Raw genomic sequence first — 23,501 nt, forward strand, 5'->3', positions numbered from 1 at the left:
TCTCCTGCTTACAAAAAAGCCTTCAAGATCATCCCTGATCTCCTTATAGCTCATCTCCAACCTCCCCTAATTCATCAGAGCAAAGCGGGATAATGACAGTGGCGATTGAGGGTAATGAGGGTATCTGTGATCATCGATGTGAGAGACTCATTCTAACCCCACATCAGCATGCAACCTTCGTAACCCCGTCTAGCACTGATATCTACACCAGAAAAGAGGGAAAAATCTGGGTTTTGCAGTTGAGATTCTCTCCATAGTTGAGGTTTCACACTGTATCCAGGGACTGTTTGTCGGAGGTAACCATACACCTGTGGGTTTATGCTCAGTGCGATAGATACATAATTGCTTATATAAAGCTACACCAATCCAATACGGCTCTGAAATAGATGTTGTTTGAAGAGGAAAAACAAAAGAGTGTTGTATAACAGGCTATTTATAGGCAATGTTATATTGGTTTTGCCTCTAGAATTAACTTATTTATTGTGCATCTTGATCATATGACAACCGCTCAGATCATGCTCATAAACAGGAAAATAAAAGGCAGAAATATTAAAAGCATACACAGTAGCATACAATTCTTGAAGTCTAAAATAATCCATCCAATCAGAGAAATGCTCTACAGAAAATTATATTAAATATATATTAAATATAGTAAATTTCAATATTTTTCTAAATACGCCTCCCTTTTGTTGTTATGTGTCCATAATGCTATCTCAAAACTATAAAGTAAAACTATACTAGCTTAAAAACTGCACAATTTTCATATTAATATTCAATAAGAAATATTCAGTTATAAAAATATGTTCTAATGAAATAGCTAATTAAAATAATCTACTAAAAATAGAATAAATATGTACTTATGTATATACTGTATGTGCACTTATACACATACATTTTTCATTGTATTATGATATTATCTGGGGTCGACAATATAATTGGCCCGGTGGCCCGGACGTACTTTTAAAACCTTTTAAAACCGTCAGGGCCACCAGATCGCTCCAACCACTAGCCCGGTGGGGCCAGTAAAAATAATGCCTCGATTAAAAAAAAAGACTAATTTCACATTAATTACCTGTGGTTCTGTGTTTTGATTTCTGTTAAATCGTCTCGGTAACCACCGCTAGCAGGTTACGTGATCCCGACAGTTACAGATGCAGCGGGTTTATGCTCGCTCCCGCGGTTACGCGCGCAAACTGCACACTGCTGCTCAGCACCTACCTATAGCTACTATTAAGCTAGGCTACATGTTTCTGAAACCCCCATCACCCGGCCAAACGCCGGGTAAAAAAGAGAAGGCAAGGAAGAGAAAATCACCAGAGGAATTGAGGGAAAGCGAAAGGGAATACGAAAAGAAAAGGCAGAGAAAGTTTCAGCCCCAGTGGCGAGACCGCTGGAATTGGCTGGGCTTAGGGGTGGACGATAAAAATGTCTCCACGATCTGCTTTTGAAGAAATATGGTAGTATCGTGCTACAGCACACATTATATCAAATACAGTTCTGGCGCCGCGGTCTCTATATACTGTACAACACGACATACAGCAGTAGAGTTACTCTGACGGGACACTGCACTTATTCGCGATCGCAAAAGTACATTATTTGCACACAAGCCTTGCTGGTTAAATGTTTAATTCGCGCGCTGGTCTGACGTGCGCTCATACACCTGAAGCACGCGCGCTAAAAAGCCTGTCTAACAGCGCCTGATTACTCAACTAACTTATCTTCTGCGCTAATACTGTCAAAACACACAAGGTTTACATACAGACTGAGTTGGTTATCTCTAAAATGAAAGTAAATAGTTAAGAGAGAAACGGATGCGTGCCTGTATATTAGATGCGTGCAGCTCTTAAAGGGACAGGACACTAAACATGCTGCCGACTGTCATTAAAGGGATAGTTCACCCTAAAATTTAATTTCTGTCATCATTTACTCACTCACATGTTGTCCCAAACCTCTATTAATTTCTTGTGCTGAACCCAAAAGAAGATATTTTGAAGAATGAGGGTAACCAAACAGTTGCTGGTCCACATTGACTTTGATATGAAAGAAAAATCCTATGGAAGTCACTGAGGACCAGCAACTGATTGGTTTTCCACCTTCTTCAAAATAGCATTTATGTTCAGCAGAAGAAAGAAACTCATTCAGGTTTAAAACAACTTTTGAGTAAATGATGGTATAAAAATAAAACATTATGACAGAATTGACAGACAGATGACAGAATATTAATTTGTGGGGGAACTATTCATTTAACGTTAACAAAACAACAAAACACAAAGAGAAAAATCACTCTATTCTTGACTGAAAAACTTTAATACAGTTGCTTTAGGAATCAGTCTATGTAGAGTTTTATTTTTATATTTGTTCATTCAATTTCATTGAATGCTCTGCTAAATACACCTATTGTACCTGAAAATGAAGAAGTTTGTTTTATTTGTATATTATGTGTATTTGTAATGTGTATCTTAATCTTAATCTTATTTTTTAATAAGAAAGATAGAATGATGACAAAGATTTTTATCTTCGCCCACTTTGACCTAAATATCTGCCGTGTCTTTTTTTTGTTTTTTGTTACCTTGAAAGGCTTTGTCTTTCTAGTTTGGCTGTAATGCTCAGACAGCTTGTAAAACCAACATGACAAAGAATCGTGATAAAATCGTGAAATTTCTAAAAAAAAATCGTGATATGATATTTTTCCCATATCGCCCACCCCTAGCTGGGCTACGATCAAGAAAAAAAGAGGTTTACTGTGAGCTCTGCAGATCAATGCCCACATATGCAGACAAGTAAGTTAGAGAAAAGTTAACGTGCATGAAACCTATGGTATGAACATAATATAATGAATTGCTGTGTGACTACGGAGAATGAATCCTATGCAATAGGTTTATTTGCACTTGTTTCATGTTTTTGCACAGTTTTGCTGCACTTTGCACTAAACCTACCTTAAAAAAAATTAATGTTATTCATGTTGTTCAAGCAAACTGTTCTTTTTCGTGATTATTGGGATCAATACCCGACGCGTTGACCTGGGCCAGTGAACTTCAAAAGACACTGGCCCGGAGGGCCAGTGGCAAATTTCCCTTATTGTCTACCCTTGTATTATGTATGGTATGATTCTTTAATATAATACAATCAGTGTGTGTGTATACATACATAAGATGTGTTACTGTTAGTGTATATAGTATATAGTATATTTACTGTTATTTCAATTAAATTTGTTTATTAATTTACTATATTTTTAATTGAATATTAATGGTGCAATGTTATTTATTTTGTATCAACTTAATTTATGCATCCAAGGGTTAATGCTGAAATCTTTCAAAACACAAAACGAACACAAGGAAACCAATATAACCAAATGCTTATTTCAACAAACAAAGGTTCCACTTCAGTTTCAAAAACACAACGCGACACTGTGCCACCCAGTGCATGCTGGGATTGTTCCACTCATTCTATTCAGGCCTAGTCTTCTCGGTTCACAGGCACTCGTGAAGTGCCGTTAATGTGGGCTACGTCATCCCCGTCCCTCCGGGCACGACAGCTCATAAGTATTCTGAGTACAGCTGCCTGGCACCCAGCTCTGAACTCTTCACTGTGAGAGACGGATGACGAGGACAAAAGAACCAGGGAGGGGGCTTCGTTAATTTGTCACCTCCAGCAGGGACCATGTTTATCTGGCTCGTTGAGGGTGCGGGGGGGGGGGGGGGGGGGGGGGGTCTTGAAGCTAGGCTGAGAAGTACTGAATAAAAAGTGTGTGTGTGAGACATAGGGGGTCCCTCGTTTCCTCCCAACAGCCCACATTATGAATTCTGACTAGTGTTTTTGTTGTTTCAAGCATAAATCTAAATGTAGCTAGTGAGCTGCTTAAAACAAGAAAGTAACTGCAGTAAAAAACAAAAAAACCAACTCGTTATATTCTCTGAAAATAAGTACTAATATCTTACACTCTTAAAAGATGCAATGTCTTTAATAAGAATGCATATCCGTTATTGGCCGATTTAACAGTATCGTCAATGCTGGACATTTAATCATTCCTGCTTATGTCCCCAATTTTTATATTTAGATTACTTTTGCTGTCATCTTCCAAAACACTTATCATTTAACAACACTGTTAAATGCAAATCTCAAAATGAATATAACTTTTTCATATGCACAAATAGTGTGATACCTAAATTCACTTGTATCATTTAAAAATGATTGATTTAGGCTTTTATGTATTTTAATCTTTCATTTATCTAGACAAAATATTGAATTTTAATACCTGCAATTTATTGGTTATCAGCCATAACAAGAAAACAATTAGCTTATCATATCAGACATTTTTAACACTAGCGCAACCTTAGTTTTAAAGGGATAGTTCACTCAAAAAATTTAAATCCTGTCATTATTTACTCACCCTAAAGTTGTCCCAAAGCTGTATGACCAAACAGCTAACGATAGCCATTGTCTTCCATAGTATTTTTTTCTTCCATAGAAGTCAATGGCTACCGTCACAAAAGTAATTTGATTTCCCATGCAAGCACATGTGCACGGCCGCATGCACAATGCACAAGCGGACACTATCTGCACGCGTGGATATATCATCAAACTCAACCCACACTGCAACTTAACAGTAGCACGATTCCTAACGGCTGTATAAATGATAGTTTCTATAGTAACAGCAGACAATGCACAATGTGTCCAGTAAAAGAACACTGTTATCATGGATCCCCGCAGCAGGCCTCCTCCTGTCCTTCTGTTCTGAGGACCCGTTGTCTTCCCCAGTCTTTTGCTCTAAGGTAGGAGTTCAATCGCAGCAGCTGTGTGATACTCAGCTGGTCTTGTTCCACACCCTCCTCTCCACCTTGGAAGAGCGATGAACTCACTTCAAACATCTATGCAAACTGTCAGGCATGTGGCAGTGACCGACTGACCCTGTTCTACTCATGCTGTAGTAATGTGTGCTTTGAGCAGTGTCACCAAACAGGCCAGAACAAGGATGTGCAAAACCACATACACTCAAAATCAACTAGTCGATTGGTTGACTAAATGACCAAATATGTCAGAACAGGCCTGACTTACATCGCTGCACAGGAGATGAGTCTTTATTATAAGCACAAAGATAATAAACACAGTGAAACATGATTCCAAAGCAGGCGCATGATGACTGAATGGATGCTCTTGTGTTGTGACTGAAAGATCATGTGGTCATGACAGTGGCTGCTTATTGTATTGCTATTTTTAGTGTCCTAAAAAAATACAACATTCTTCTTGAAATTGGGAGGCACTTTAAGTTTATTGCCACATGAACACTATTTGGACAAACTGACCCAAACAGAAGTGGACCAAAAAGAAATCCACATTTTATACATGCAAAGAGAACCGAAGTCTTTTCACAATGTCCATGCTAGTCATAACTGCTTTAAAGCTGGTCAACCAGAATGGATTTACTGGTGACGTTTGGGAAGAAAAACCAATCGTGTGGTAATGTTTGCCACAATTTAATAAAGTTTCATTGAACTGATCTTTATTTTGAGTGCATTATATGGCACGACTTATATTTTCCTAATTTCTCTCATAAATTCACATCTAAATATAAAAGCTAAGTGCTTATAAATATATAAGAGTTTGAACACACTGATATAGATGAAGCTGACAAGTTAACATATCAGTGTTAAGATGTAAATTTAATATCTCCTAAAGCTAAAATACTAAGCTGTGTTATAATACAAACAGTGACACATGCATCTTATGGTCAAATCCTTTTGATTCTTCTGATGGTCAAAAACAGGCGTTTACATTTAAGCCACGGACATCAGTCTCATATGATTAAAAACACTTCAGTTAATCTATTACTAAACGGTCAACATTTGGACAGGAATGTGGGTTCAGCAAGTTAATTTGGCCCAACTTTGGAATTAATGGATGATTTATTTCATATTTAATCCACAGATTTAAGAGCACTTGAATGGTATCTAATGTCAAATACTATAATGTCACACTATTTTCATCTTCATTGTGTCTGAAGACAGAAAGAAACTATGTCAGGAGGCCTGAATTACACTTGACCACTGATAACCTCTGAAAGGCACATGAAGAGTTTGTAATCTCAACCTCATATCCATCTGAGCACGCTGAAAATGTCACTGTGTGAAATGTCTGTTCATTATTCAACTGCTATTAAATCAAAATTATGATAACCATTCTTCCAAAAACAGCCGAGAAAGGTAATAAAGAGAAAAGGCTTTTGTGTAACTTGACATAGTTTTTCAACTATAGTCCATATTCTGATTAAGCCTTTATTCAGAAAAAGACTATTGGAATATTTATGTATACATAATCAGCGTATTAAATTAATCTGTTAAGACATGCACTTCCATTTCCCATGATTCTCTTGTGTAAATAATAGAGATGCTCGCTCTCACCACTCATTTTTAGTAATTCTGCAGGGTAACTTAATCAACTCATTAATTCTCATTCATGTCTTTGACAGCACATAAGAGCACACTGAACTGAAAAAATGTAGATTTGAGACTCTTACTGTGCTTTTACACATATTTTATATTGATTTATGTTCTGTTAATGTATGGAATAAAATCTCCCTCCGTGCTCTGAAAATGTTTTCTTCTGAATTCTAAATAAGGCATTATTTAGGCTTTATTACCTATTATTTATATTAGTTTTATCCTATTATTTATATTAGTTTTATTAGGGTAACACATTTACATGACACCTACTTCATTGTAATGTGACCAAATTTTGATATGAATTGAATTATGTGCATGTAAGTATGGTTCATAGGCAGAGCAGTGACTGGTTTAATCTGGCTTAAAGACAGCTATGACGAAAACAAGTCAGAGAAAGAAATGAGTTTGAAGATGGGCTAGACTCGAGGGACAATTCTGAGTGATATGTGGATGTTTTGCTATAATACTAGACACTGAGCCATATTTACAAAGCAGCAAAGAGAGGACAGGGGCAAGGCAAAATTAGAAATGATGAACGAGACAGGAGCTTGAGGCCTAGGTAAAAAAAAAAAAAAAAAAAAAGTGTGCGAGTATCTGAGGATAACACAGCACAGCTGGCTAAAAACCAACACAAACCCAGATCAAATGTCAAACGTGATATGATGTGAAGCAAAAATCCTCTTCCCTGTGCCACAGCAGCTTAAAAATGCAATACCTTCAGCTTACAGTTTGTGTTAATAGAAGAGAGAACACATTTACTTAGAGGCTATCAATGTAGGACGCTTGTTATTGGAGGGCTGTTGTTGTATAATCACATATTTTGCTGTCATACGTCTAAGGAAGTCGATACTATCCTAAACCTCACACTGTTCCTATGTCTTAAGTGGAAGTCCAAAAAAAAAAAAAATGTTTTGGAAAATTTATTGGACATGTAACTACATTAAGAGTTCTGATTTGTCAAAAAGCGTATGGTTTTCTGATAAAAACTAGGCATTAAGACTATTTTGCTTCAAGAAAAATCTAAGTACAAGGGTGGCATGACATATCAGACAAAACCAAAACTAAGTTTATTTGGGAGTTTGAAACAGCTTGCCAAAGCAAACTTTATGGGGTTTTTTCACCGCTGTCATTTTGTTATTAAGAGAAAAGCATCCAGCACATAATTACATATTCATTTAAATGCCACTCTCAGCAACTCAGACGGCATCAAGATGTTCGTATAACAGTATAATGCTGCTCAAATATTGTAAACTTATTTTTTACCCTTAAACAAAGAAGAAAAACTTTTCTGTTAGTATATAGTTACTTGAAGATCTACCCCAATGCTAATTTAGCCCTCAGTGGGGCATAAGTGAAGTAAACGTACAAATGAGGTTGTATGAATTCATACAGTTTTGCCACCAATTCTCCAAAATCTGAAATAGTTATGAATTTTGCAATGAAAGTGTTGTGACTGATTCACACTGGCAAGCTCCAAAAATCACAAAACATATGTATTATAAAAGTAGTTTATATTTCTGCTGTATTCGAAGCCTTCTGAAACAGCCAATTTATCTGTCTGAAAAAAATACATTATTTTCTAAAACTTGACCTCAAGCTTGACAAAAAAGGTCCCTGTATGCAAATGAGTAGATTGGACATACTAAAAATTATATAATTTTGTATTCTAAAGGAAGAAAGAAAATAAAATGGTTTTGAAATGATTTTTCATTTTTAGGTTTGCTATCCCTTTAAGCAGCGGCACTCCAAAGAACAGCTGTCCTAAAATAACGTGCATTTTTCTAAGTGCAACAGTAAATGTGGATTGTCACTGAGGGCTATGCCAGTCCCCTACAATTGTTAAGCCACTGAACTAAGTTTCACTTGATTTGGTCTCTCTTTATTCAGACAGCGCTGACCAGTACCACACAAATAAGACATGGCTCAAGCGGAAAACAATCCTATTAGCTTTGGAAAATAGGAAATGAACTGAATTAATAAAGCCGTCACTGACCCATGTGGACACAGACACTTGCAGGTGAATCTCTAGAATGATTCAGCAGTTCAGCCACAGATCATTGTGAATGTGTGTGTGTATGCAAGATGCATGAGAAAGACAAGAACAGAGATGGAGAAAGACAGTTGCCTCTTCATTTCTGTCTCTCCTGCACTCTGCCAACTGGACATAACTAGAGCACTGCTAAAAAAAGACGCCGACATTTTGACTTGTTCCAGGCATATGCAGATGAAACATTGAAACAGTTTTTTGTTTTGAGGACTGAAAAGACATTTTAAATTAAAGATGACATGTCACTTTCAGCTTCAAAGCATCTAAGCAAGAAAGAAAACACTCTCTTGATGCACAACCCTTACAGACTGAAGATTAAACTATGTCCTAAAAATACAATGAAAAATTAAGATGATGAAATCTGACAATCAGAGGTTTGATGTGGTGTATTTAGGTCAGACAAAAAGCCAAATCCTGAATAAGTGGTGCTCGCTAAGACAAATATCATAAATACTACATACTCAGAGTGTAAAACTGAGAGAGAAAAAAAAAACTTGACCCTATTAAACTTTAGTGTAACTTACTAGTGTGTGCTATGAACAGAAATGATACCTTGAATTTTGCAAATTGTTGAATAACATTATAATATAAAATAATATGTATGCTTTCTACCTGTCAGAAAATAAAATAGGTAAACAAAACTCACCAGTTAACATTGAGGGAAAAACCTAAGTAATTTTCCAAGCTGGTCCGTTTCTACTCAGACATTTTCAGTTATAAGATGTAAAAATAGTTGGCTTTTAAAATCAGCTGTATGAGGGTGCTTTCCCTTCTGGGTTTGACAGGAGGGCGCTGACTTCATCCCTGCTAAAACAGACCCCGAGGAGGTCAGCACTCTTTAAAAGGCATAAGGATTTGGCTTTTCAAAGCAGATTACATGTTACAGCTGACAAAATCTAAAAATCAGACATCAGCTGAGGAAGAATATGTCGTACATGACAACATCCAAGGACCTCTATTCAATCAGCCAATGACATTTCAGAACGAATCCACCACAACCAATCAGATTTCCGCACACCATCTAAATGCTATGCAAACAGACAAGGAAAAACAAAAACATTGAGTTCATCAGCTTATGTTTACAGGATACCGTAATACTAATCACAGGGCTGAGAGATGTGATTGTGACGCTATGCAATAACTGTCTGCAAAACGGATGTACGAGGGGTGTCCTCAGTGCAGTCAAATTCAAACAGACTGTTAATCAGGGGCGATTATGGGATAGCATCCCCACTGATGAGAGCTAAAAGCACATGTCATCTGTTCAGGAAGAGAGAGAGCGAAGAAGGGAAGATGCCAAGTCATTCACTTCAGCTTGCCTTTCCCCAGAAACTGAACAAAACAAGCTCTATTCAGCAACCTACCTAGACTACCATTTGAAGGCACCATAGACACACTCCTGAAGCAAAAGCTGTTCGAAAAACCTATATTAAACTACGTTTAAAAGAACAGGCAGCAGCACATTTATCATTTGCAGATGAGGCAATCCCAGAATGCACAGCATCCAAGATGGAAGACGAGTCAAGAGAAATACCAATGCCAACTGTACATAAATTTATTCTATACTTTATGCTGCATATTAGGGCTATAAAATACTGCAATTGTGCTAATCACAATATGCATATTGCAACGGCTTGCAATAACTCACTGAGTTTACAAACACAAGACATTATCATATCATGTAGGCCTACTGTATTATTTAACATCAGATGTTTCTCCAATTCATGCAGCAAATAATTCAGCTTAGAAGGCAGCTGCCTATGTAGGCGGTTCACTAGGTTTTGGAACAGAGCTAAACTACTCAATCAGAATGTAAGAAACATAGCTAAATCAATATCAATGAACATGAAAATAACAGTATTGGACACCATTTATAAACCTGATTATGCACCCTTAAGTAAATTCGATTGTTGTATCAGCCACACAAACCTACTTTCTGATGTAACCAATGCGATTTCATTACCATGTACTTGTTAACATTAGAAAAAGCAATATATTCATTGAGGGTGCTGTTTGATTGTTACTGGTTGAGTGTTAGCTGACAACAAAGAGCATATGTCAGTGGAGACCAATTCTATAGTAACACTGACGCTCTGCCGGCCTCTTGCTGACTGCGCTGATTTGATTTAGCTCCCTTTACGGCCGTGACGCAAGCCGAAACTTCTCACTGCCCCGTCATACACAAAGTGACAGTAGATAAAACCCAGACCTCTTCCATTCCGCTTTCTTCACCTACTAAAAAGATTCTAAGATCTCTCTTTCATCGACAACTTCTTTTCTACCTCCTCTTTTTCTTAAAATACCCCTCCACAGGCCCTAGGGGTCAAACTTTGGGACAGGGATTTGTCTGTGCAAGATCACTGGAGAGAGAGCCTTTCAAACACATATGAACCTCATAAGCTCAATTATATCTCTGTCAGAGACACCTCAGCTCAGTGCGAATCAAGATACATCTCCATGAAGACAAACGATAGCCAGTTTACAATCACATCTAAATCAAGTTGGCTAGTGAGATGATAGTCTAACTCTACAGCCAAGTGGCTAAGCAATGGTTGAAGTCCTCCTGAGTAGAATTATACACTGATGACCACCAAGAGAGGAAAATTCTATGATTATCAGCTGTGAAAAGAAAAACACCAGGAATAAACATTACTGTAAACAGCTTAACAGCAACTCACAAAGCTGATGTGCTCATCCAGAGAACTAATTGATTGGATGTTTTTAAAGTGCCTGAAGTAAAGCGGCCTCATCTTACTGAACGTCTGCAAAGTTTCACTGAGCTTTTCCTTATCCAGCAAAATTCACGAATAAGAAATAACACGCTCTGCTGAAATCACAAACTTTGCCCTCAACTTTACCCTCAAATCCAAACATCTCCATTTACAGGATAGAGAATAAATATGCATGAAGAGCATCAACAATCATTATTCTTTGTTTAGAGTTTAGAAAAGAATCAAGGACTGTCTAGATTGCCATAATGGTCCCAAATAATAAGCTATAAATGTACTGTATTCAAACAGACAATGTTGCCCGACTCAAATAAATGCAAGTTTGCAACCCACCGGCTCAGCAGACTGAGATAAAACTGATTAACCACTGAATCTTTGCTTAGAAATGTCAAACAGAGAACAGATAGCAGAATGTGATCTAATATGCACTAGACAACATTTCTGAGAGGCTGAGATCGAAGAGATGAGAGTAAAAAGGGCTGAGAGCTGGAGTGAAAGGGAGGGAAAAGGTGGGTTTATTCAGTGAAAAAAAAAAAATGTAGAGATGAAATTCTGAGAAATGCTCATTTATCACTGCTTTGGCAGCACTAGACTCTAACATCCCCCTCCAATAGAGCGTAACCGTGACCACCCACTTTTTTAGTGGTTTTGGTTGCGGAAGCATTTTTCTCATTCATTTTCCCGGGAAGAATTTCAATAAAATCTTCATTAAAGAGTTCTAAGTTCTCCACCAAAGCAAGCAGCTCTGAGATAAATCACAACAGTAAAAACTTTGATCCAAAGCAAAAAATATGGAAACAAGAAGAAAGTACAAGACTAAGTCATTCAAGCACTGCAAATTATAGTAATAAATATTTTGTGTTTATTGCACAATATTCTGATATACACAAATACCTCAAATCACTGTAACATTAACTTCCAATATAGAAAGTAACCTCAAAAAGAAGCATTTCACCTTCTGGAAGTAAACATATGGCACTGTGTCATCCATATGAGCTCGTGAAATATTGACCTGACAGCTGCCAAATTATACCACAACAGGTTCAACAGACATGGTTTTCTGATGGCAGCTTGTCTTATTTCATGACACAATCTGTTTTAATCACACACGCACGAGCCAACAAAGTGCAGCTATTAGCAGTGGCAAGTAAGATTAATTTCTGCGAATCAGCTGGTTTCAAAGAACCTAACCCTACAATGTTCAAATAAAGCAATATGATTGCATTAATAATAGTGTTTATTATAATTTCATGGGTATCAATTCAGTTTGATTCTGCTCATAAAAACAAGTAAATTAGAAGATATAATTTGAATTTACATAAAACAGTACAATTCATCTACATCTAGCGGCATATAAAAATGCAGCTATGCATAGCCTACTATGTGTTGATAAAACGTTCATACAAACAATTAAATGCTAAATCGCTCAGATTGCCGTGAAGCTCGAATCATTAAAAAGATCCGATTCAAAAGAACGATTCGTTGGAGAAACGAACTGAAGTCCGATTCAGTTTAGTGCAGGATACATTGCATATAGTTATAATATGAAAATGCTTTCAGACAAAAAATAAATAAAACACTGTCCAGCTTCTGCAACATCACGTGACTCTCGCACAGTGCCTTACAAACGTATAAAATACAGAAGGCTATCATAGATATAGCCAAACTAAATTTCATATAAGCTGATAAATGTTGGACTCGGATGCAGAGTTAAAAGCGACAGATAATAATCATGCACAATGCATCAAAACAATGACAATTGGTGGTCAACCACAACTAACGTTATGCCTTAAAACTGTCATTTGTAAAAGCCCTCCAGCAAACGCACGCATGTCGCCAAAACGAGCTATAATATCCACATTTAAATGTGTTGTAGTGTCAAATATACAGACCGTAACGTTACTCACCGCTCGAGACAGAAAACTTATTCCCAGTAAATGTTATTTACTCGAGTTGAGCACTTCCATCCATGCGAACAAAACAGCACTTCTCCTTTTTGCTGCTCGATGTGCTGATGTGTGCTAAATAAAACTAACACAACAAAACGTGTTGAATGACAGCACCACAGACTTTGCCGACTGAAAGCACCCAGCACGACAGCTACGGATCAAAAATCATGTGTAGTACACTCGAAGAGATTTGTAGCGCTCCCTCACAGCCGCCGCGGACCAATCAGAAGACAGCGCTGCTGTAGTGGGCGGAGCCTAGCTGTTTTGTCATGTTCACCCTTGACTGATTTGAGGCTTGTCTAAAAACACATTGTAGTGTGCCACATCAGGGGCTGGCATTAATGGGGTATGTGCTCAGCTGTCAGAGTGAATCTTAAGCTGCTTAAACTATGTGTCTGTAGGAGTTTTGCATATTTAAAATAGCTCAGAGTGCCTGTAGGCAACATGAAACCTGCACACTATAGAAAATAGCACAAGCTGCCTGACCACTGACCAATGTAAATGCTGGAATACTATCTTAACAACAGAGCTGGATATCAGTGTTAAGCTCAGCTTTAAAGTACTGGAAATTGGGTTCATTATATGCACCACCATGATTATGATTATGAAGGATTATACATGAAGTCCTGTACCATATTTTTTACTGTTATTAGGACAGGCATAGGTGCACAACTAGGCCTAGCATTTTTAATAATAAACTACATATTTTACTACTATTTTAAGAACAGTTAAGAAAATACCTAAGCTGATTTGAAGAATGAAGAAGAAATACATAAAGGAACGCACCTAATTTCTGACGTTTTAAGTATTTCGTCATAATATTTAAGAAAATTGTTTTGTTGTTGTTCTTTATAAAGCAAAGGGATTTTAGAAGTGAGTCTTTCTGAATTTTAAAATGGGGAAAGGATTAGATTCCATTCGAAAACTTGAAATCTAAAAAACGTAGAATATAGAGTAAAAAAACTGACATTATACTCCAGTTGTGGAGCATTACTAACACTGAAAGCAACATCTGTAAAAGCATTTGGGGCTCTTAAAATTCAGCTTTGCCATCACAGAAATAAGCTACATTTTAAAATGTATTGAAATGGAAAACAGTTATTTTAAATTGTAATAATATTTCACAATATTACTGTTTTTAGTCAAATAAATGCAGCTGTGGTGATCATTAAACTCAATATAATTCAATCTTATTCCAAATTTTGTCTACCAGAAGTTTAGGTAGACACTGTTAATCTTACATACCCCTCATCAGTATTCATATCAAGATCAGTAAATTAAATTTCGGTGATTGACTTTCAGTAGACAGAAAAGCAAGTTTTATTTGAATTGGAATGGATGGAACCAAAACATCTGGGACTGTATTAGTATGTTATTTTAAATTTTTCACTGTATTAGTATGTTATTTTAAAGATAATGTGGGCAGATATGAGATCAATTAAAAGGATTAATTATGCATGAAATATAATTTATCTTTTTATCTGCAAATCACACAGATCTGTTCCCCAAGCTGAAGTCTTTGCTGTAGGTGGAAGAAATGTGCCTTGCAGGCACTGCACTTTATAGCAGAATCAGCATGACCACATTAAAGTTTGAGCACTTGATTTAGGTACTGTTACTGTGAAAGCCACTTTACATCATGTCTTGTTCTTTAAGTCCCAGTCTTCCCGCTGAGCTCATTGTGGTTAAACCTGACCTTGAAGGTACATCGCTCTCGCATGATGGGGTGCGGTGCAGTGTGATGTGTTGTATAATAGTCGGAGAGGCTGAGTGCATCCAGACAGGCTTGGACAGTGCAGCACAGACACCTCCACATGCATCCTCTCTCTCAGCTGCTGCTCGCCTCATCCTGTAATTATGGCTGTCATCAGCAGCCCCCGACGAGGAGCTATTTACTGGAGCCTTGTACAAACAGTTCTCAGGCTTACAGGAGCCTGGAACAAAAGAAAAAGCTCTCTCCATTCACTTGCAACTGGTCTTAAACAGGTTAGCCGGTGAAATATGAATGAAAACAGAAGGCTAATGAGATGAATCAATATGCAGTAGAAGAAATGTGACTACACTCAACACTTAAAAGTCTTATTTAGAGACTGGACATGCATTTATACATAACAGTCCTCTCATTCTGTCTCGGTATTTAATGCTGTTCCACATTGTAAATATAGACTGAGCAGGAATCATTCACATACGTTTGTACAGCTCTGTTCAGCAAACATGTCTCATCTCAGGTATTTGCGATCACTTCCATTGGGAGAGACAAACAGAAGTAGGTTACAGCATGCCACTGGGGTCAAGAGGTTAAGAAAAGCAGCCAAACAAGCGCTGCTGAAGATCAGTATGTGTGAAGCTGTTGATGGAATGATCGCTTTAACCATTTGGAAATATTCTGTTACTAGATTTGTAAATTACAACCTCGTAGGTCTCTTTAGCAATCGTATAATAATGCATTGAATGCAATTGTTTTGCATGTTTTTTTCACTACATGACTTGATTTGGTAATTTTTTTACAATATTAATATTATTTTAACAAAACTGTTTCACAGCTTTTTTCCCTTTAGAAATAAAAAAATTTAATATTATGTCATCCTACCAACTAAGGTTTTCACTTGAGGAATGTAATTATTTTAATGAGGCTTTTATTCCTTCGTGATTGAATTTGTATCACAGCACAGTGATTCTCAACAAACGTCCAGTGTGGCCTCAATATGACTTAAAATAAGACAGATAATATAAAAAAATATATTATTTTTAATATTTAAAAAATAATAATATAAAAAATATGAAAACAAGCTAAAATGATCAACAATCAAGAGATTTCTTATTTTAATTCTCCCCTACCTTATGGAATCCCTAAATTTAATTTATAGAAACTAGGAGCCTTCAAATATCATTGGGGTCAAAAAACGTGAAGAACCACTTGTAGAAAGCTCCCTATTGTGAGTTTTGCATGGGTATAGGAACCATTCACATATTCTTGTAAAATGCATAAATCTAGTTCTAAGTAAATTGTCAGGCTGTAAATTTCCACTGAAACCCTTTGAAACTGCAGCACCGCAAAACTGTGTATATTTCATGATGTTTAAAGGCCTTCAGTAAGCCTGAGTTTTCAGATTATAGGCTGCCGTGCCCTGTGGCTAATCTCCTGCCTTTGGTCCTATAATGACAGGCTCTGATGCAGGTAGCAGCCCACGGTGCCAAACCCACACAGCTGTCTGTGGACAGCCGCCCTCCAGGTGTTCGGTAAACTGCTGTCTGCATAATAGGTTTACGGTAAGATTGAGATCAGTTCTGTCGTGATAAATGACATAAAGAAACAAAATCAACCAGGGTATGGTGGATCATGTTTTCATACTGAATGGTGGTTCAGAGCAAACCAGGAAATGTTAGTGCTCATCTGTCAACATCTCCACATTGTGTGTTTTCACCCACTGTGCAGCACAAGAATACAGTCATAGATTGTGTTTGTGGAAAGCTCTGCTTGTTTGGTCTAAAGTAGGTCAATGGAGGCCTCCGTCATGTAGGGTTGAGGAAAAAACACACCGTAATGCACAACCCCCCAAACAGTCATTGTACACATGACACTTGAATCTCTCATTAAGCTGTCTTTTAAAAACACTACTCTGGCTGCTCAAAGAAAGAAAAGCAATCAGCAATTCCATGTACTTTTGCTCTCACCCTGCAGGCTGTACAGTTTGTTCTGCGTGCTCAAGGGCACGTGTACTGAATCGCTAAGACCAGGTCATGGCTTCTTCCTTCTGACACATTTGCCCTAAGCATCACACGCTACATGGATGGATAAACCGTATGCATGCAAGCTGCAGCAAGAGGGGCTAAAGCCTCCAATCTGCATAAGCCTGAACCAACCAACAAACAAAAATGAAAACATGGTTGTAATTCTGAGGAAAAAATGACTGGGGATTTCATAGCCAGCCTCAGGGTGCTCACACAAACCTCACATCTCACTCCCTCTTTCACGCACCAATAATTTCCTGTTACTTCTCTTTTATTCTACCAATAATTCTATCAATAGCCCAACAATAAAATTAAAAAGAAAGAATGCACTGCAAAAACCTTTTTCTTAATCATTATTTTTGTCTTGCACTCCAATACATTCTTAAAGTTGACACGAAACAGAAGTTATGATTGTCTTTCTTCCTTGTTGAGATGTATAACCTAGTGAAATCGATTCTTGAACTAGAAAAAAATGTAATTTAATTTTGTCCAGTTGGAATCGATTGGATCGTTGTTGTTTGCTATTGCCGCAAGAGTGACAGTTTGTCCCATCCTTGCACGAGTTTACTAAGAGATGTTGTTGCAAAGGGGAAGTTATTTGATTACAAAGGCACATGGATTTTTTTAAAAATTCATGATGTGCAGGGATAAATCATTTATGTCATTTTTTTTAATCAAAAAAAAAAGAACTCAGTTTTGATTTCATGTCGACTTTAAAAAAAGATATATTCACTTGAAAAAGTGCAGAAGAAATTAATCAGTTTTATTATTTTAAGCAACTTTGTTATTGCATCAATAACATTGTTATTTTCCTTACTATTGTTTTTAAAGCATCTAACAAAAGCGGTCAAGTTTTTGTTGTTGTTGTAGTTGTTATTAATTAAATATTTGTAAGTTGAATTAGTTAAAATATTTGCCTGTGTGGTAAGAAGGCAATTTTATTCATATGTTTTGTATATTCGAAGATATTTACTGGAAAAATATATATAACACTGCTTAAGAAAAATAAAAAAGACTATAACTCATTAACTGGCTTAAGTGGCTTATTGCTTTTATAAAACAGTGGCAACAAAAATATCATAAAAGAAATATATATTATTATAAAATCTAATATATTATATAATATACTATAAATGATACAATACATAATCTGATGTATTAATAATAACATTAATATTAATAGTTCTTATTATTATTATTATTATACACAAATTCTTCCAGCAATAATATAGTCAGTCTAGCTGTAGGTGATTTATAGATAATATGGACCCCAATACAACTTTGAACAAGGCTCAGCCAGTCAAATTTCAGACAGAGCAGTCTTATAATCTTATAATCAGTCCTATAATCAGTTTTATAATCTATGGTAACTTTCATTTTGTTACCGTTAAAGGTGTCTGGTGTGATGAATCAAACAGCTGTGTGAAATGCTCAGTGCTCACTCACACTCTAAATCAGCCTAGAGTGTATCAGGCCTCTGATCTTGATAAGACATCAGTTGATGCCCATCATTACAGCTGTTGATCCTACAAATCCTGCTTTGCTGACATAGGCACTGAGATCATAGTTATTCACTGGCAGCCTTGGACATGTAGTGCAGAGTGATGATGACCGAGCACATTGTGTAGAGATCACAGTGCCAGTTCTGCAGATAACATCTCTACCAACGGCTGAGGTAAAGCCAGACTACACCCGTAAATGTCTCGCCCTGCATGAATCAATACGTGGAGCAGCTCAGGGCTGAAATCAAATGCCACCACAGCGAGCTTTGTTGAAGCCCCTGAGGGGATATGGTTTCCTCAGCCTGAGTGCCATAGATCAAGGGCGTACGAATGACTTGAAATCTTGATTTGAATGACTTGATTTGATTGACAGAAAACATGAATGCTGTTCTTACATATACAGCAGCTTTCTGCCACCTCATATCACATAAGCACTTAGCCAATCATCAAGTTGGAAAGACCTTTAAATGAAAATACATATACATTTACCAAAGTCTCGACTATTACTTTTATGCTTTGGAAACAATTAAGGAGGAAATTAAATGTATTACTGCAAAATCAATATAGTCATAATACCAACTGTAATTGTATATTGATGAAAAAGGAGAGAAGGAACAATCTGACAAGTGGGAGCGACACATTATAAAACAGGCCTTATGAATTTTAATCAGGTGTCATAATTTTTATTGTGCCCAGTAGTTGTAACAGCTTTAGGTGGCACTCATTTCGGATAGTCATTAGGTTAGGCTGACATATTGGAGACTAATGTAAATTAATTTTCTTTACTACGACTTTTACCGTGACCTAGGTATTCTGAGGTTATTCTCAGCAGTACTCATACTTTATTGCTTCAGGACCAGAGAACAGACTTCACTCTCTACTTAAGGGGCTGCAGGCAGCCACATGAAAACCCTCTTGAATAACTCATGAACCACATGCAAAAGCACACAAGTGTGTATTTTGTTTCCATAAAGTTGCCCTTACTCAAACACTTTTTGACCAAATTAGGTTAAAGAAAAATTAATAGCTGAAGTGTAAAAGTTTTTGGAGAAAGTTTATGCTATAGGCTTCAAGCTGGATGGCCTGTAGTGAACTGGAAAAGCTTTGAGGGACTCTCATAAGATGGTTTTATTGGATGAGAAGATTTTTTTTGAGTCTTGGATTTTAAATTTCCAAATGAAAAATATACATAAATTGCATGATGATTGAAAAAAGGTGTTTGTGGCAGAAATAGTCACAACTAAATTGGGTCAGTCCAATTGAGTCACACCTTCCACAGATCATTTGCCATCAACCTCAGGCCATCCAAGGTATGCTTGTTTCTTCATCTGAACAGATTTGGAGAAATTCAGCATTATATCACTTGCTCACCAATGGATCCTCTTCAGTGAATGGGTGCCGTCATAACAGCTAATAAAAACATCACAATAAGTAATCCACACAAATCCAGTCCATCAGTTAATGTCTTGTGAAGTGAAAACCTGCATGTTTGTTCATCATTTAGTATCCAGTTAAAATATGAGTCTGCTATCCACAATATTGCTTTCTCCAGTGAAAAAGTTGTCTTGTCTGAATCAGGAGCGAAATATGCAAAGTTTAAACACAGTTTACAAGTGAAAACAGTCCAAAACAGTTCTAAACAAATATTTGTGTGGATGTTGATGTGAGAGGACAACAGGTGTGATAGGACAACAGCTTGTTGTAAATTCTCCAATTCGGTTACAATGAAGAAACAAACCGTACATTTTGGATGCCCTGAAAGTGAGTAAATTTTAAGCAATTTTTCATTTTAACTATTCCTTTAATGTCGTAATTATCATGAGATCAAAGGCAAATCTGCCTTTTTAAGACAATGAAAATGGATAGAGATAATTTGCTGTCAATTTCAGTTCAAATGTCAGTTTTTTTGTGTGCATGTGTGTTTTTTTATTGTATTTTTTTAGCATTTTATTGCAGTAGGACAGTATGTAGCCAGGAAAGTGTGGACTTGTGTGTGGAAAGCCAGAACTTGAACTCGGGACGCCGAAGCACAACAGCGCTGTATGTTGGTGCACAGGCCACGAGGCTATCGGCACCAACAGTTGAACTGTCAGTTTATACTAATTTAATGTTATGTTGTTACGGAAGCAGATTAGACACAGAGGATTACCAAAATAATGCAATGTATTTATTGATTCAGCAGATGGTAAGCAGCAGATGAAGGTGAGTAGTAGTATCGGAACTTGAATAGATGTGGAAAGGCTATACTGAATAATATCTTGTCTTGCCAGGAACTCATGGATGACTTGAAGCAGCACACACCCCAGGATGACGGTGGAGATGAGGACTGAATACTGACTGAGGGAGACGCATGATGGAGACGCAGGAACCAACGAAGGAGAGGAACGGGAGGTAAGTAGTCTTCAAGGTAAGTAGCAGGTAAGCAGTAGCGAAGAGCTGAGAGAGTCCACTTCGTGTGAGCAAGATCGGACAATGACTAGAGTGGGGGGTGTGCTTAAATAGTGCTGTTCTGAGGAGTGCTGATGATGTGCAGGTGCCTTGAATTAATATTCAGGTGACTGTGATCGTTGTGATGGATTGGTGGCGGAGCCTGGCCGATCTGCTCCAGAGGGCCGAGGGGCCCGACGGCGTGGTGGTCTACCTCTGGCTCTGGGTGCAGGTGAATCTGGGAAGTTGGAATGGAATTCTTTATGAGGGCAGGATCCAGAATGTCATCTTTGGGAACCCATGACCTCTCCTCTGGGCCGTAATCTTACCAATCCACGAGGTATTCCTGCCGACCACCACGACGTCGGGAATCCAGGATCGTTCTAACCTCGTAGATGGCCCCATCCTCCAGAATTAGCAGGAGAGAGGGTTCCGTACTCAGGCCAGGCTCTGTGGGGTGAGAAACAGGAGAGTGGTAAGGTTTGAGGAGAGACACATGGAAAGTGGGGGTGAATCCTGTATTGTGGAGGTAGATTAAGTTGAAAAGTGACCGGGTTAATTTGTTTCTGAATGGTGAAGGGGCCAATGTATCTGGGAGTGAGCTTCTTGCAGGGCAGGCTCAAACGGATGTCTCTCGTTGACAGCCAGACCTTCTGTCCCGGTTGGTAACGGGAAGCGTCAGACCTTCGAAGGTGTCCTGTCATCTTGCGCCTGCGAAGAGCTCGTTGAAGATGATGGTGTGCTTCGTCCCAGACCCTCTCGCTCTCTCGGAACCAGTAATCCACTGCAGGAACATCCGAGGGTTCCTCGTCCCAGGGGAACATGAGTGGCTGGAAGCCGAGCACGCACTGGAAGGGAGTGAGTCCAGTAGATGACTGACGAAGGGAGTTCTGAGCATACTCGGCCCAGCCAATGAACTGGTTCCAAGAGTCCTGGTGGCCGTGGCAGAAGGTTTGCAGGAAGCCTCCAATTTCCTGGATTCTCCTCTCCGTCTGCCTGTTGGTCTGGGGGTGGTAGCCAGATGACAGACTTACGGTCACACCTAGGAGTTTGAAGAAGTTTTGCCATACACAGGAGATAAACTGAGGACCTCGATCAGATACTATATCCTCGGGTATGCCGAAATATCTGAAGTCATGGTTGAACATAAGTTCGGCTGTCTCCATAGCCGTAGGTAGGTTCTTGCGAGGGATCAAGCGGCAGGACTTGGAGAACTGATCAACTATGACCAGGATGCATGTGTTACCATTCGAGGCTGGTAAGTCTGTGACGAAGTCTACCCCTAGGTGTGACCATGGCCGGTTGGCAACGGACAGCGGGAGGAGCTTGCCTGTTGGAAGATGGCGAGGACTCTTGGAGATGGCACATTCCTCGCAACCCTGGACGATCCTTCTCACATCCCTAGCCATGTTCGGCCACCAGTAGCGGTCTTTTAGCAGCGAGAGGGTTGCGTTGGCCCCAGGATGGCCAGTGCCCAGTGAAGAGTGCACAGAGTGAATGAGTGGAGTGCGTTGGGTTCGTGTGACATACTGTGCACCTGGTGGATAGCCCGGCGGGGTGGCTGTGGAGACATTGGAGGAAGGAGCGGATTCGGGATTCCACTGGATGGGATTTACAAACATTTTTTCAGGTATGATGGGTTCTGGTGGTTCTTCTCCTTCTTCTGGGGCATAAAGGCGTGACAGGGCATCCGCCTTGGTGTTCTTGGGTCCTGAGCGATAAGAAATTGTGAAATTGAAGCGTGTGAAGAATAATGCCCAGCGTGCCTGTGACGTATTGAGCCTCCTTGCCTCCCTCAGATACTGTAGGTTCTTATGATCCGTGAGCACAGTGAAAGGGTGTTGGGCTCCTTCTAACCAATGCCTCCACTCCTCTAGGGCCAGCTTGATAGCAAGGAGCTCCCTGTCACCGATGTCGAAGTTGCGCTCCGCCGGGCTAAGTTTCCGTGAGAAGAAGGCACATGGATGGAGTTTAGCGGGGTTCCCCTGCTGCTGGGATAGAATCGCTCCAACCCCCGTAGTGGAAACATCTATTTCAATGATGAAAGGTCTCTTGGGATCCGGATGCATGAGGATTGGAGCTTGGGTAAATGCCTCTTTCAGTCTTTCGAAGGCTTCGTTGGCTGCTGGGGACCAGGACAGAGATTTGGGCTTGCTACGGAGTAGGTTCGTGAGGGGACTGGTGAGAGTACTGTAGTTCTGGATGAAACGACGGAAAAAAATGGAAAATCCTAGGATTCGTTGGAGTTCTTTAATGGTTGATGGTACTGGCCAGGTCTTGATGGATTCCACCTTCCCCTCATCCATCCGGATGCCACTACTGTCGATATGATATCCGAGAAATTGTACTGAGGGTTGGTGGAAAGAACATTTTTCTGCTTTGAGGAAGAGTTGATATTGTCGCAGGCATTGGAGGACCTCCACAACATGGTGGCGATGTTCGGCCAAGCTCCAAGAGTAGATTAGGATGTCATCGATGTAAACCAGGACGAAACGGTGGAGGTACTCTCGGAGCACCTCATGCATGAAATCCTGGAATACGGAGGGGGCGTTGACTAGACCATACGGCATCACCAAGTACTCGTAGTGGAAGGTAGGGGTTACGAAGGCCGTCTTCCACTCGTCCCCCTCATGTATCCGGATGAGGTTGTACGTGATACAGAGGTCTAGCTTTGT

The 23,501-nt window shown here is 38.8% G+C and overlaps 1 protein-coding gene across 1 annotated transcript in view; it reads right to left on the reverse strand.

Moving 5' to 3' along the window:
- Positions 1 to 13,343, reverse strand: part of LOC306885412 (rho family-interacting cell polarization regulator 2) — a 40,586-nt gene extending 27,243 nt beyond the window's left edge. Inside the window, exon 1 of the mRNA XM_079441902.1 lies at positions 13,124 to 13,343. The gene's annotated coding sequence lies outside the window, so the exon portion shown is untranslated. The remainder of the gene's footprint in view (positions 1 to 13,123) is intronic.
- Between the last annotated feature and the right edge of the window lie 10,158 nt (positions 13,344 to 23,501).

The sequence above is a fragment of the Barbus barbus genome (genome assembly GCF_936440315.1).
Source record: "Barbus barbus genome assembly, chromosome: 19".
Lineage (NCBI taxonomy): Eukaryota > Metazoa > Chordata > Actinopteri > Cypriniformes > Cyprinidae > Barbus > Barbus barbus.